This window comes from Dryobates pubescens, chromosome Z (genome assembly GCF_014839835.1).
Source record: "Dryobates pubescens isolate bDryPub1 chromosome Z, bDryPub1.pri, whole genome shotgun sequence".
Lineage (NCBI taxonomy): Eukaryota > Metazoa > Chordata > Aves > Piciformes > Picidae > Dryobates > Dryobates pubescens.
The window spans coordinates 48,829,986-48,845,944 of NC_071657.1; the positions used below are offsets into that span (position 1 = coordinate 48,829,986).

At 43.6% G+C, this 15,959-nt stretch overlaps 1 protein-coding gene and 1 non-coding gene across 6 annotated transcripts in view; both read left to right on the plus strand.

Annotated features, from left to right (window-relative positions):
• Window positions 1–15,959, plus strand: part of NFIB (nuclear factor I B) — a 297,023-nt gene that overhangs the window by 34,001 nt on the left and 247,063 nt on the right. The gene's annotated exons all lie outside the window — the stretch shown is intronic.
• On the plus strand, window positions 8,258–8,329 carry TRNAH-GUG (transfer RNA histidin (anticodon GUG)). The gene has a single exon. It is a non-coding gene; the product is annotated as a tRNA-His (tRNA).

A 15,959-nucleotide genomic window follows, 5' to 3' on the forward strand; every position in this document is an offset into this window, starting at 1 on the left:
CTGGAAAATGATGGATAGTGGCTTGGCCAGATCATCTGCCAGCTCTCTCAGCACCCTAGTCCCAGAAGACTGGAAGCTGGCCAACATGGTGTCCATCCAGAAGAAGGGTCGGTTGGATGAGCCAGGGAATTATAGGCCTGTGAGCCTCACCTCAGTGCCAGGCAAAATTATGGAACAGGTCATCCTGAGTGCAATCACACAGCACTTACAGGATGGCCAAGGGATCAGGCCCAGCCAGCATGGATTTAGGAAAGGCAGGTCCTGCCTGACCAACCTGATCTCCTTCTATGATCAGGTGACTGCCTGGTGGATGTGAGGAGGCCTGTGGATGTGGTCTACCTGGACCTCAGCAAGGCCTTTGACACTGTTCCCCATAGCAAACTCCTGGCCAAGCTGTCAGCCCATGGCTTGGATGGGAGCACACTGCGATGGGTTAGGAACTGGTGGGAGGGCCGAGCCCAGAGAGTGGTGGTGAATGGTGCCACATCCAGCTGGCAGCCAGACACTAGTGGTGTGCCCCAGGGATCAGTGCTGGGCCCCATGCTCTTTAACATCTTTATTGATGATCTGCATGAGGGCATTGAGTCCATCATCAGTAAATTTGCTGACAACACCAAGCTGGGGGCAGGAGTTGATCTGCTGGAGGGTAGAGAGGCTCTGCAGAGGGACCTCGACAGGCTGGGCAGATGGGCAGAGTCCAACGGCATGAGATTGAACACATCCAAGTGCCGGGTTCTGCGCATTGGCCACAACAATCCCATGCAGTGCTACAGGCTGGGGTCAGAGTGGCTGGAGAGCAGTCAGGTGGAGAGGGACCTGGGGGTACTGGTCAATGGTAGGCTGAACATGAGCCTGCAGTGTGCCCACGCAGCTAAGAGGGCCAATGGCATCCTGGCCTGCATCAGGCACAGTGTGGCCAGCAGGAGCAGGGAGGTCATTCTGCCCCTGTACACTGCACTGGTTAGGCCGCACCTCGAGTACTGTGTCCAGTTCTGGGCCCCTCAGTTTAGGAAGGATGTTGACTTGCTGTATCACAGTATCACAGTATCACAGTATAGCTAAGGTTGGAAGAGACCCCAAGGATCATCAAGTCCAACCTGTCTCAACAGACCTCATGACTAGACCATGGCACCAAGTGCCACGTCCAATCTCCTCCTGAACACCTCCAGGGACGGTGACTCCACCACCTCTCTGGGCAGCATATTCCAATGACGAACGATTCGCTCAGTGAAGAACCTTCTCCTCACCTCGAGTCTAAACCTCCCCTGGCGCAGCTTGAGACTGTGTCCCCTTGTTCTGGTGCTGGTTGCCTGGGAGAAGAGACCAACCCCTTCCTGTCTCCAATTACCTTTCAGGTAGTTGTAGAGGGCAATGAGGTCACCCCCGATCCCTCTCTTCTCCAGGCTAAACAATCCCAGCTCCCTCAGCCTCTCCTCATAGGGCTTGTGCTCAAAGCCTCTCACCAGCCTTGTTGCCCTTCTCTGGACACACTCAAGTGTCTCAATGTCCTTCTTAAACTGAGGGGCCCAGAACTGGACACAGGACTCAAGGTGTGGCCTAACCAATGCAGAGTACAGGGGTACAATGATCTCCCTGCTCCTGCTGGCCACACTATTCCTAATGCAGGCCAGGATGCCATTGGCCCTCTTGGCCACCTGGGCACACTGCTGGCTCACGTTTAGTCAGGTGTGAATCAGCACCCCCAGGTCCCTCTCTGTTTGGCAGCTCTCCAGCCACTCTGACCCCAGCCTGTAGCTCTGCATGGGGTTGCCGTGGCCAAAGTGCAGCACCTGGCACTTGGATTTGTTAAATGCCATGCCATTAGACTCTGCCCATCTGTCCAGTCGGTTGAGGTCCCTCTGCAGAGCCTTTCTACCCTCTAACTGACCAACATCCATTCCCAACTTGGTGTCATCTGCAAACTTGCTGATGACTGACTCAATCCTCTCATCCAGATCATCAATGAAGATGTTAAAGAGGATGGGGCCCAGCACTGATCCCTGGAACGAGTCCAGAGAAGGGCAATGAAGTTGGTGAGGGGTTTGGAACACAAGCCCTGTGAGGAAAGACTGAGGGAGCTGGGGTTGCTTAGCCTGGAGAGAAGGAGACTCAGGGGTGACCTTATCACTCTCTACAAGTACCTGAAGGGAGGTTGTAGACAGATGGATGTTGGTCTCTTCTCCCAGGCAGCCAGTACCAGAACAAGAGGACACAGTCTCAGGCTGTGCCAGGGGAGGTTTAGGTTGGATGTGAGGAAGAAGTTCTATACAGAGAGAGTGATTGCCCATTGGAATGGGCTGCCTGGGGAGGTGGTGGAGTCGCCGTCATTGGAGGTTTTCAGGAGAAGACTTGGTGGGATGCTTGGTGCCATGGGTTTGTTGTTTAGGTGGTGTTGGATTGGTTGATGGGTTGGACGCGATGATCTTGAAGGTTTCTTCCAACCCGGTCTATTCTATTCTATTCTATTCTATTCTATTCTATTCTATTCTATTCTATTCTATTCTATTCTATTCTATTCTGTTCTGTTCTAAAAAGGTATTCCCTCTTTTTCTTCATCAGAATAGAGAGCACGGTGCTGAATAAATGACAGAGCTGCCCACCAGCCATCCTCCCCGGCATGTGGCTTGCAACTGTTTGGATACACATGGTAGTCTGCTGGCTTTAGGGGAAAGTGTATTGGTGTGTTACAACACACAAAAAAAATAAAATTCAGTAAAATAAACAACATTAAGAATGTTATGTATGCAAAATCCTTATCTTGGTGACAACTCAACTAATTCACTAGCAGCAGAATATTAAATGGGAAGTTGTGCTTAGGTGATGTTTATAGTAAGAAGAATATGTGTTTGTCAGGAACAGAACATCCTAAGAGCCTTCCTATTCTCAGTCTATTTTTGGAGGCACAGAGAAAATTTTCTGTCCTGCAATGTTAGCAACCTTGAGGAGAATTTAAAGATTCAGAGACTGAATTAATGAGAGATCAGTACTAGTTCATGCTCTACCTCAGGTAAGCCATGATGCTCATCTTGATTAGAAAGTCTGATTTCTGTGTTTTAACTGAATAATACACAAAACCAAAACAAAAAATATGGAAAAAACCCACCAACAAGCAAGAAAAGAATTCCTCCTGTAAGCTTCTTCAGCGGTAGGAAATCTGCATAAATGTTCAGCGAGACACAGAATTTTACAAGAGGATAAAAGTTGCAGAATAAAGGAACAAGAGGTGACACTTTCACTTGTACCACAGACTGGCAGAATAAAATGCCAGTTCAGGTTTGAGTGGCATATTAGAAGCATCAGTTAACAGGGTAGGAAATTACATTTATTATATGGGCTTTGGAGTTTTGCTGTTTGGGAGTAGTTATGCATTTACCTCAAATTCTGTGCTCTGCTGGCTGAAGCTTATGTAAAGTGGAATGAATGCCAGCTGACTACTATTTTCTCTTCATTGACACAGGAGTTCTGTTGTAAGACCTATTACACAACCATGATGGGATACAGGTAATACTTTGAAGATTTTAGCTATGTCACATGCTATAGATGTCTATATTTAGAAACACATGGTTGCAGATGTGGCCATGCTGGATCCGAGATTTTGCTTTTACTGATAAGAAGAGAGAGAGTTCTGTCATTTATTCACTGTAGACTAAACAGCCCCAGGTCTCTCAGTCTTTCCTCATAAGACAGATATTCTGGCCCCTTAATCATCCTCATAGTCCTCTGTTGGACACTGTTGTAGATCCATGTCCCTCTTAAACTGGGGAGCCCAGAACTGGATGCAATATTGCAGATGGGGTCTCACCAAGGCAGAGTGGAGGGGGAATAGAACCTCGCCTGACCTGCTGGCAACACGATTTTTCATTCACCACAGGATACCATTGGCCTTCTTGGCCACAAGGGCACGTTGCTGTCCCATGAATAACTTACTGTCCACTAGGAATCTAAAGTCCTTCTCCATGGAGCTCTTTTCCAACAAGTCAAACCCTAATCTGTACTGGTGCATGGTGGTGTTTTTCCCCAGGTGCAGGACTCTGCACTTATTCCATTAAAACTTATTAGGTTCCTCTTCGCCCAGATCCCCAGTCTGTCAAGATCTCAATACAGTGTATCAGACAAGCTTCCCAGTTTTGTATCATCAGCAAACTTGCTGAGGGTACACGCTGTCTCATCATCCAGGTTGTTGATGAAGATTTTGAATAAGACTGGGCCCCACACTGACAGCTGGGGAACACCATCAGATGTAGGTCTCCAAGTGGAGTCTGCGCTGAGCTCTGTAGTTTAGCCAGTTCTCAAACTCACCATCCACTCTTCTAACCTAGACTTCCTGAGCTTGCCTGCAAGGATGTTATGGGAGACAGTGTCAGCAGCCTTGCTAATGTAAAGGTAGACAGTATCCACTGCTCTCCCTGTATCTGTCTATACATTCAGTCACACCATGATAGAAGGCTGTCAGATTAGTCAAACATGATTTCCTCATGGTAAATCCATGCTGATTACTCCAAATAACTTTACTTTCTTTCACGTGCTTATAGATGACACCCAGCACCTTTCCAGGGATGGAGGTAAGGCTGACTTGTCTGTTTCCTGGGCCAAAGCCCAAGTAGGAATTAATCTGCCTTCAGCAGTTAAAGACAACATGAAATGCTTCTACAAATATATTACCAATAAAAGGAGGACTAAGGAGATTCTTGTCCTCAGCTGGATTCAGGGGGGACATAGTGGTCAAAGATGAGGAGAAGGGTGAGGTACTCAATACCTTCTTTGCCTCAGTCTTTAGTAATAGAACCGATTGTTCACTAGATACACAGCCCTCTAAGCTCGAAGATAGGGAAGAAGAGCAGAATAAAGCTCCTGTGATCCAAGAGGAGAAGGTTAGTGACCTGCTGCACCACTTAGACATACACAAGTCTATAGGACAGACTTGTGCACTGAAAGAATTGGCAGAAGTGCTCACCAACACACTATCCAACATTTACCAGAAGTACTGGCTAATGGAAGGTCCCAGCTGACTGGATATTGGCAAATCAATGCCCATCTACAAGAAGGGCCTGAAGGAGAATCTGGGGAACTGCAGACCTTTCAGTCTGACCCCACTGATAAGGAAGGTCATGGAGCATATCTTCTTGAGTGTCATTATGCAGCATGTGCAGGACAAGCAGGTGATCCCAGTCAGCATGGGTTCATGAAGGGCCAGTTCACCTTCACAAACCTGAAATCTTTCTGTAACAAGAAGACCCACTTAGTGGATGAGGGAAAGGCTATACACTTTGGTAAAGTATTTGACACTGTGTCTCACAGTATCATCCTGGAGAAACTGGTTGCTCACAGCTTAAATGTGTGCAGGTTAAACAGCCATCTGAACATGAGACAGCAGTATGATCAGCTGGCCAAGAAGGCCAACAGCATCCTGGCCTGTATCAGGGATAGTATGATAAGCAGGACCAGAGAAGTGATTGTCCCCCTGTATTTAGCAGTCATAAGGCACCTTGAGTACTGTGTTCAGTTTTAGGCTCCTCATTACAAGAAAGACATTGAGGTGCTGGAGTAAAAGGTTTTGATGTCAATCCAGCAAATCTATTTTCACTGATGCAAAAAATTAATGTTATGGGAGGTGACAGCATATATAGTAGAATAATTGTTCCAGAAGCCTGTCTCACCACAGCTGCAAACATTTAATCAATGGCTGTAAGACAAATCACATTTATAATCTCCTTCATCTGCTGAGTATCATTTTGTAAAGCACCTCAAGAAGTCTTGCAGTAATTTTAATTCAATCCCCTTACTTTAAACGGAGATGCCATGTACAGAAACCTTTATCTGTAACATTACGAGACTTCTGTTTTTAAGGGAAATGCAGATATTCTGAGGAGCTCAGATGGAACAGAGATTGCTGTTGTTACTTCAGGACAGGTAACCAGTAATAATATAATCAGAATTTTTTTTTTTAAGTTTGGAAGTATGGAACTAAAGTAAATATTCTAAGAGTTCTGCTTCCACAGGTCTACAATAGCCAGAAACTTAAGAGAAGTTACTACTCAATCATCTTTGTTCCAGGTCTGTTCCACCTGCTCATGCATGCTGATGCTGAGCAAAGCCATCTTCCAAATGCATTCATACCCACATGCAGATGACTAGGTGATGGGACCATCCTGTTCACTATTAAGACTTTTTGAGCTGATTTCAGCATTAACTACCACTCTTCTTTCTGAATCACAGTTTACTATGTTCTGCAATGAATATATTTTTAAGAAAAAGAAACAATCAAAGCAAATTTACAGTAATGAAAGGAACCTGATACACAGTCCTGACAGTTGCTATCAAATACTGGTGTACAGTCTGTCCTGTTTAATCAAGATATTTTGGAGTACTGTGGAGTATCATGGGACTTACCACATCAAAGATTTCACCCAGAAGTAGCAATCCTTTTCCAGCTCCTGAGCTCAAAGGACTTGGGGGCTGGTGAGGGAAAGGCATAAAAATAAATGAAAAAAAGTCCAGTATGTGACTTCTTACATCTGACAACATATATGTGATGGCTTTACAGCTTTACCTGTAACATTCATGCTGTAAAGCACAAGCTGTGCTAGCAGGGGATTGCTTTTCCCAGAATATTTTTTCTTGCCAAAAGATTCAGCAGCTTGTTCTGCTGACATCCGTGGCACAAGAACTGAAAGACAAGGATGGCAAGATAGCGAGAGTTCTTCTTTGTCTGTCATTGCTTATTTACACGGTTATGCTTAATTTCAGCTAAGTGTTGTGGCTTTTTTATAAGGCAATAACAAACCTAAGTTGAGGGTTTAGTTTAGATCAGATGTTTAACGCTCCTCGTTTCAAGATTGCAACAGCAATGCAGTTTCTTCACATAGGGTTAGTCTGTGCCTAACAGGATTTAAGATCAGGGAAGCAGCAACCCCTTTCTTCTGTGGAAGGATACACTGGCCTCTGAGTAAAATGCTTTTCTGGTCACACTAAGCCATTGGGTAAGGCCATAGGCTGAAGTACAGCAGTCTGAAACAGTATTAGAACATGATTTTGCTCCATGTCCCATCCCCCCCCACCCCCTCCCAACCATCAGAAAGAGAGAGATACTTTATCCTTTCCACCTGTGGGAGGAGTTTGTGCATTGCTCTGTGGCAGAAGCAGCACAGTTCATCACTGAGGCAGAGCAGTCTGTTTGGTAAGTTTGCCTCTAAAGTTCCAGTCTACTTATTAATCAGTCCTTCTACTTATTAATTAGAACTTCATCTGGAGTAAACCCACATCTGAAGACATGCTGAAGACATTTTAGTGGTACTATGCATGACAACCTAGAAACTCTCTATGTGTCTTCTTCCATCTTCAGAGACACAATATGGCACTGCACCACTGCAGTGTTGGTGTTTCTACAGTTTTCAAGGCTCTCAAATCAAGCAACATTTTTTAATTAAATAATGTGGGAAGCATGAGAGAAATGGGCTGCATTCTCTGAGCAGAGTTTGAGTGTCCCAGAGCCTGCTCCATTGTTCTCTTTCTCTGTAATAATCTTTATGTTGCACAGCTTGATTTCTACTGGAACTCTTATTTGAAAGAACTATTTTTTTTTAAATGTTGCACCTATCTGAATGTTATTTACAGTCTTTTTGCGCCTGAATGCCCAGCAAAGGGCAAGTGCTTCTCAGTAGTTGCTTCAGTATCGTACTAATTGATGGTCTTAGTTGGTGGAAGCTATGTGAGAGGGAACTCGGATTTCCCCTGTAGTATCTCCTTCCACAGCAAATAATGTGATTTGTGGAATAGGTGTTTGTGGTTTGTGCTTATTGCAGAGGTAAGGAAGAGGACATCCATCAGTACAAGCTCTTATATTAGAAGGAGTCATATCTCATTCAACTCAGTAAATGTGCTTTCAGTTATGTAGATTTTGTTCATTTGGCTAAATGTCCCTATGGCACACTGACAGACTTTTCTGCTGTCCTGACTTTGGCTTTCCAATCTATGATAAAATAGGGGGAAAATATTCTTTCTGAAAAGATCTAATGGACAGGAGAAGGGTTATTCTAACTCCCCACAGACTGATTTTAGATAATCTTGATAAGCCTGTATTGTTAAAAGTCTAGAAGTAATTGCGAGAAATATTAATATGCAATTACCTGGCAAAACTATTTAGAACCACCTGATGTTACAACTCAGTGTAAACTGTAGGTGGCACCATTTGTACAAAATTTTGGACAGCACTGAGAGGAAAAATTTGTGACTTCAATTTCGAGTATTCAGATAGCTTGCCGTGATCGTATAGTGGTTAGTACTCTGCGTTGTGGCCGCAGCAACCTCGGTTCAAATCCGAGTCACGGCATGGAAAGATGCGTATTTTGAAAAGATGCAATTATAAACTGCATAAGAAAAACCTCTTAGTGATGTCTAAGAGGAAAAAGTTATTAGAGGCTCTGTGATCTTCACAAGAATATTTTGCTAAAAGAGTGCTTGTCACAAGTAATCTTGTTGCTAAGTGGGGGGGGTGTTAATTATTTAAATGTTTATGGATATTGTGATAAACAAATGCCAATGAGCATGTGATGTTTATCTATTGTGTCTACTTAAGATCTGGTTTTCATATTTTCTGTTTTGTCATCCTAATAAATCAATCATCTTGAACTGGCTGGAAATGTGACAGTGGTAGCTGTGAAAATCCCACTTACCTAGGAATGACCTGCTTCTAGCAGAAAATCTTTGCTGGTGACAGCCAAGAGGAACCATCACTTGTCAGTGAACCTCTTTGGTTTGTGGTAAGAAGGGTGTGTGACTTCACTCTCCTGCCTCACTGAGTAATATGGGCTCAGATTCTCAGAATGAAGACTTCTGAAATGATCATGTGGGTTTTGTAAATTAGTTACAGTAAGTAATGGCAGTTGGCATAACAAATGAGAAATGAAAATTTTAAAAAGAGGCATCACCAGTAACAGTTCTTTTGTCTGATAAGGCATTACTCTTAAGAGCAAGTGCTGGGTTTTCTGTCATTGTTGCATCTGAAATAACATCAGTCCTGCACAAGGAATGATGGCTTCACCAGACCTGAACAGATTCATGCAAGAGGCCAAGATCTTAAAGTGTATGAATGACAGGTGCCTTTCTCTCTGCAAAGCAGCAGAAACTTTCCTTGCTCTCCTAGCCACTAAGAAAGTGAAATAAAAATTGGCACCCTTGTCAGGAGGGCACTTCAGCTCTGGAGGCTGTATGTTTAGGAGCCTGTCACAGTGCCAATGTAGCAGGCTAGGGACCCTGGCATCTTATCACCTTCCTCAAGTTCATGACAGTTCTGTTGTGTTTTGATTATTTTGGGGCTTTCTTCTGACTTCCCTCAGATTTCCTGTCTAAATATCACTGAGCCTTTTAGGAGCATATCAGAGTTATTAGCTCTTGACTTCTTGTTTTAATTAATGAGACAGATGTGACTGATTTCCCAGAAGAAAGCCACTTAGGAGCATGCACAAGCATAAAATAGACAAGGATGATCTTTCATACTCTGTCCCTGCTGTAGCCTCTTAGAAATGTCATCTGCTGTGTTAGATTTTATCAATTCCAGAACAGCAGATTAACTCATCACAGGTGTATAAAATCTATAAAGCATCCTAGAAAAGAGATCCAAGAACTGCAATACCAGAAATCCTACTTTACTCATGCATCATTCTGAGGCTGCCAAAACACTCAAGGCTCACCCCTACTTGAGCTCAAACCACCTGGCAGTGACTTCTATATTCATTGCTCCTCTGTAGCTGAAATACAGAGACCTTACGTTACCTTACTTCTAGTTGCAGTAATATTGATTATTTTGAATAGTTTTGATAGGTCGCTAGACAAATTCACAGGGCAAGGAGGATCCCAAACATGAAGCCCTAACAGGAGAGTATCCTCTCCACAGCAACAACTACCTGAAGGGAGGATGTAGACAGACGGATGTTGGTCTCTTCTCCCAGGCAAGCAGTACCAGAACAAGAGGACACAGTCTCAGGCTGCGCCAGGGGAGGTTCAGGCTGGGTGTTAGAAAAAAGTTCTATACAGAAAGAGTGATTGCCCATTGGAATGGGCTGCCTGGGGAGGTGGTGGAGTCACCATCACTGGAGGTTTTTAGGAGGAGACTTGACGGGGTGCTTGGTGCCGTGGGTTAGTTGTTTGGGCGGTGTTGGATTGGTTGATGATCTTGAAGGTCTCTTCCAACCTGGTTTATTCTATGTATTCTATTCTATGTATTCTATATTGAGTGTGATGTTCATGGTATGGGGTACACTTGTGAGCCAGCTTGAGTCATCTGTTCTGGCTGACTCAGAACTGCTAACGGCCTGCAACCCATGGCTTCCCTGTGATTCTGTCCCAGCAAAACCAGGACAGCTATGGAGAAAGACACATAATTCTTAAGAAGGCAACACCAAGAGAAAGCCTTGAAAGATTTTTGAAATATTAATCAATCCTGGTGCAGATTTCTGTTCTACTTCATTTTCCAGTGCATTAAGTGCAGGAGGGTAGATTGCATATCAGACATTGAGCTGCATAGAAAGCAGTGGCTGTCTTGAATCTGAAATCATCAAATCAATTAATTCTGTTTTTCATTCTCTTCACAGGAGTGCAGCTCATATTAAAACTTTTATAGGTCCCCTCTGAAATCCTTTCAAGAAGACTCTTTGAAAGGATATCTTCTGTGGTAAAGAGGACTCCTGAAAGCTTAAATAGCTGATTCTGCTTTAGCAAGGAATGCTAGGAATTTGTTTTACAGGTGGGATGATTTTACCTCTGGAAATTTGGATCTGACATTACAGAGTATTGAAGGATGAATAGTCACTGGTGGAAATCTGACTGACAGAGAGGTTCTTGAGCCTGATGTGTAAACATAGCTGTGTAAACAAAGTCTGATACTGCAGTTCTGTGGCCTTTTTCAGAATCTGTCTTTGGTGTTTCTTAACAGAAAACATCTGCTACTCTTTAAGTAAGACCGTGTGGCTTCTTATTTGTAAAGCTCCAGCAGTAATTCAAAGTACCTGAGAGAGCTGAAGTGGAGCACAGGTGAAGACTGTTGACAATTTCTGAAGCTTTTGACTTGTACCACTTAACACTTTGGCTCAGGTTTGAATCCTACAACTTTCTGTGCTACAATTGAAACTACTGAGCAGGGCCTACTGTCACTTCTTACATCATAAACCCAAAGCTACCAAATTTCCAAAAATATCTGAATAATGGGGGTTTGTTTGTTTGTTTCCTAAAACTTTATTCATGGGTCCTCTTGATTTAGAATTTCACAGAAGGGAATTCAGTTTACGGATTCATAGGATACCAGATTGGAAGGGACCTCAAGGATCATTTAGTCCAACCTTTCAGGGTAAGGTCAACCTTTAATTAAGATGGCCCAGGGCCCTGTCAGTCTGGGCCTTGAAACTGTATACTGTTGGTGAATCCACCACTTCCCTTGGGAGTTTATTTCAACGTCTAATAGTTCAAAAGGTGAAAAAAAGTTTTCAGGCATCCAGTCCAAATCTCCCCGGTAGCAACTTGTACCCTTTGCCCTTTGTCTTTAGCCTGTGACTCTTTGTAAAAAGGGAGTCTCCCTCCTCATGATAGCCACCCTTTATGTACTTCTACTTGCTTATGAGGTTTTCCCTAAGCCTTGTCTCTCCAAGGCTGAACAAACCCAGTTCTCTCAGCTTTCCTTCTCAGGACAGGTATTCCAGTCCTCCCATCATTTTTGTGGCCCTTTTCTGGATCCTTGCCAGCCTGTTCACATCTTTCTTGCATAGGGGGACCAAAACTGTACACAATACTTAAGGGGTAGCCTGACCAGCACCGAGTAGAGTGGGAGAATGACATCTTTGAGTATTTGAGTAACTTTGTTGTATATGTTTAGCATGTACTCTGTTCTGGTCATTATCATACTGAAAGATGTCAACTTCAGTATTAAAAATGCAGTTAATTAGATAAACATCTTCACTCAGGCACTATAGCCTTCAAAATTTTGTTTTGAAACTGCAAGTTGTTGTTTTAGCCTTACTTCCTTTGTTTTAGCCCAAATAGGACCATCACAAAACTAAATGGGGTCTTCAGAAGTCTCCCTCTTTCAGCCATTTGCAGGCCAGCTTCACAGACCTTCATTTCCAGAGTTAAAATAAACAGCTGAGGTTGGAAGATACGTTTGAGAGCATCAGGTCCAACCGCTACTGTGGACTTTGCAATAGAATAGCATAGGATAGGATAGAATAGACCAGGTTGGAAGAGACCTTCAAGATCATTGTGTCCAGCCTATCATCCAATACCACCTAATCAACTAAACCATGCAACCAAGCACCCTATCAAGTCTCCTCCTGAACACCTCCAGTGATGGCGACTCCACCACCTCCTTGGGCAGCCCATTCCAATGGGCAATCACTCTGTCTGTGTAGAACTTCCTCCAGCTGGGACCCCATAATTAGGGGTTGCCCTGCCTCCCGCCAGGGGGAGGAGAGGGATAATGGAGATAACAGAATCTATTGGGATGTGTACATCCAGTGGCCTGGCACTTCACACTTTTGGAAGTACAGGGCCTTGGTTGACACAGGAGCTCAGTGCACCATATTGCCATCAAATTATCAGGGATCAGAGTCTATAACTATTCTGGGAGTCACTGGTGGATCTCAAGAGTTAAGTAAGGTAGAGGTTAATGTAAGTTTAACTGGTAAACAGTGGAAGAAGCATACAGTTGTGACCGGACCTGATGCACCTTGTATTTTGGGAATTGATTTTCTGAGAGAAGTTGAGGGCCCAAGTGAAAGCCGAGACTCCCATGTATTTAGTGATTTTTCCGGAGGGAACCCGTTACAATCCAGAAATACCAAAAGTCATTGCAGATAGTCAGTCATTTGCTGAAAAAGAAGGACTTGCTGTATTAAAGCATGTGCTAACACCACGTGTGAAGGCAACTCATGTAGCCGGAACGGACTATGAACTTTACTCACGAACTGTAAATATTGTTTCCAATTGGATGGACAGTGCGAACGACCAATGAAATTGTTTAGAAGGGGTGGACTTGACTACATCACTCCTAAACTCCAGCCTAATCCTCCCCTGGCACAGCCTGAGACTGTGTCCTCTTGTTCTGGTGCTGGTTGCCTGGGAGAAGAGACCAACCTCTGCCTGTCTACAACCTCCCTTAAGGTAGTTGTAGAGAGCAATCTCACAACTACTGCTAAACCACTACCACTAAGCACCACATCCACACATCTTAGATATCGCCAGGAATGGTGACTCCACCACCTCCCCAGGCAGCCCATTCAAATACCTGATAACCCTTTCTGTGAAGAAATTTTTCCTAATATCCAACATGAACCTCCCCTGACACAACTTGAGGCCATTTCCACTTGTCCTGTTGACATGTTGCATGTGATAAGAGACTGAAGCCCAATTTACTTCAGCCTTCTTTGAACCTCCTCTTCTCCAGACTAAACAACCCCCAGTTCCCTCAGCTGTTCCTCGTAAGACTTGTGTTCAAGGTCCTTCACCAGTTTAGTTGCTCTTCTTTGGACGTATTTCAAAAGGGCCATGAGGGGCCCAAAACTGAGCACAGTATTCAAGGTGTGGCCACACCAGTGCCAAGCAGAGAGGGACAATCACATCACTTGACCTGCTGGCTGCACTATTCCTGAAGCAAGCCAAGATGGCCACCTGAGCTCACATTCAGATGGCTGTCAATCAACACTGCCAGGTCCTTCTCCCCCAGGCAGTTCTCAAACCACTGTTTCCCAAATCTGTAATATTGCATGGGGTTGTTGTAGCCCAAGTATAGTGCTGAACATTTGACCTTGTTGAATCTCACACTGCTAGCCTCAGCCCATCTCTCCAGCCTCCAGCCTGTCTAGATCTCTCTGCAGACCATCCCTGCCCACCACCAGATTGACACACCCACCCAGCTTAGTGTCATCTACAAACTTACTGAGGATGCACTGGAGCCTCTCACCCAAGCCACTGATAAGGATGCTAAACAGAACAGGCCCCAGTAATGAGTCCTGAGGAACACTACTTTATAACTGGCTGCCAATTTCTTTAACTCTGTTCATCACCACTCTTCGGGCCTGGCCATTCTACCAGCTTTTCACCAAATAAAAGCATGCACACATCCGAGCCACAAGCAGACAGTTCCTCCAAGAGGATGCTTTGGGAAACTGTGTCAAGGTAGACAACATCGGCAGCCCTTCTCTCATCCACCTCTCATCAGAGGAAATCAGACAGGTCAAACAAAACTTGCCCTTGTTGACTGGGACAAATCATCTTGCCCCTTGCATGATGTATGGTGTCACTCAAGATAATTTGCCTTATGATTTCCCTGGCACCAAGGTCAGGCTGACAGGCCTGTTATTTCCTGAGTCGTTCTCCATCTCAGGCCTGGTCCTGAAGCTCGCTAAATTAACTTACATCCCTGTCCCATGGTAAACTAGGCAGTTATCTCACACCTTTTTAGATCTTGTGCTTCCAGACTCCTATAGCAGTAATTTGTTGCTGTTGTCTTCTGATATGAGCAGTAAACCTGTTATTTTACACTTAAGAACTGTATCAGTAATTTGGGGTAGGGGGTTAGGAGGGGTAGTAGTTGAAGAGGGCAGGTCTGTCTAAACTCTTTAGGAAAACATGTCATAGGAAAATCTGTCATATGCTTGTTCTGGAACCTGCACTATTGCTGTTATTCACCATGTGGCTGAAGGCAAGGTGTACTGGCCTTTGTACTGGCTGGCACAGAGGAAAAACCACATGGAGTAAATTAGTGTTTTACTGTTACACTTGAGGAAGAAAAGTCTGGATCGTTTAACTAAAGAAACTGTAAGAAAACTAGCATACCAGGGAAAATTCTCCTCAGAAAAAGTATGTGACTTTTTTTTTTCTTTTTTTTTTTTTTTTGCATAAGAACTGAACTTGACTGAGACAAAATTGCAAATCAATTCTAGAAGACCTGATATAAGAAACACAGAGTCTTCCAGAGAGACAAAAGTGTAAATTCTTGAATGAAATTTAAGGCTGATCCACAATCTGTTCTTGTTCTCTGAGAGATATGTTTAATAGAACTAAATATTCCCTGCTGACCTTCATAGTTATGAGTCCTGTTTTAAAAACAAACCCTTTTCATCTTAGTAGTTTCAAAATAGTATTGCTTCCTTACTGAGACTAGGACAAATTTTACCAAGAGCTGGGAAGCCTGTGTGTAGATGTCTGAATAGTGTTTGTCCTCAGAAGGACATGCACTGTTTTCAGTAAGGAAACCTTTTGAAATTCTGGTCCTAGCTGTTAGAAACACACGGTCATTTCCTACAAGAGAATATTTTGTGCCTTCTTTTTTTCCCCACTTTTTGCTGCTTCTCTCGACTTGTAGAAGGATGGATATCTATCTAATGATGAAATTAGAGCTGATTACTTGATGTGAAGTTCACAAATACATTTTTTTTTATCATCTTCTATTCATAATAAATTAGAAGTGAAAGTGTGTTGCTGTATGGTTTAATGAGTATAGAAGTTACTGTCTGTAGACCTTGGAGAGTGTTTCTGGAAAATGTCTTTCCTTGTGCCTTTTGGGTAACTTCTTTGCCTCAACATCCTGTACTGGCAAACCACTGGTCCTTAATACTCTGCCCCTGTGAACAGCCACACCTAGCAGGCAGCATAGGCAAAACAAGTGAATAGTGATGAGATAAACAGAGAATCATGACAAACAATTTCCCCCAATCTTGTCAGAATCCTCCCAGTTGTCATGTCATCCCCTGGCTAAAAAAAAACAGTGACACTGCATTTCTAGAAGTGTCTTGCTTCCCTTCAAATTTCAGACTTGGACATGACATCTCATATTTGCTGCTACTGATTGTTAGCTTCATAAGTGCATAATTCTTGCAACAAAGATACTATAAAGCCTCACATTAAAGAAATCAATTGCATGTAATTTCATGTTTTCTTTGATGTTCTTTCCTGAAAAAATCTTATAGAATTTT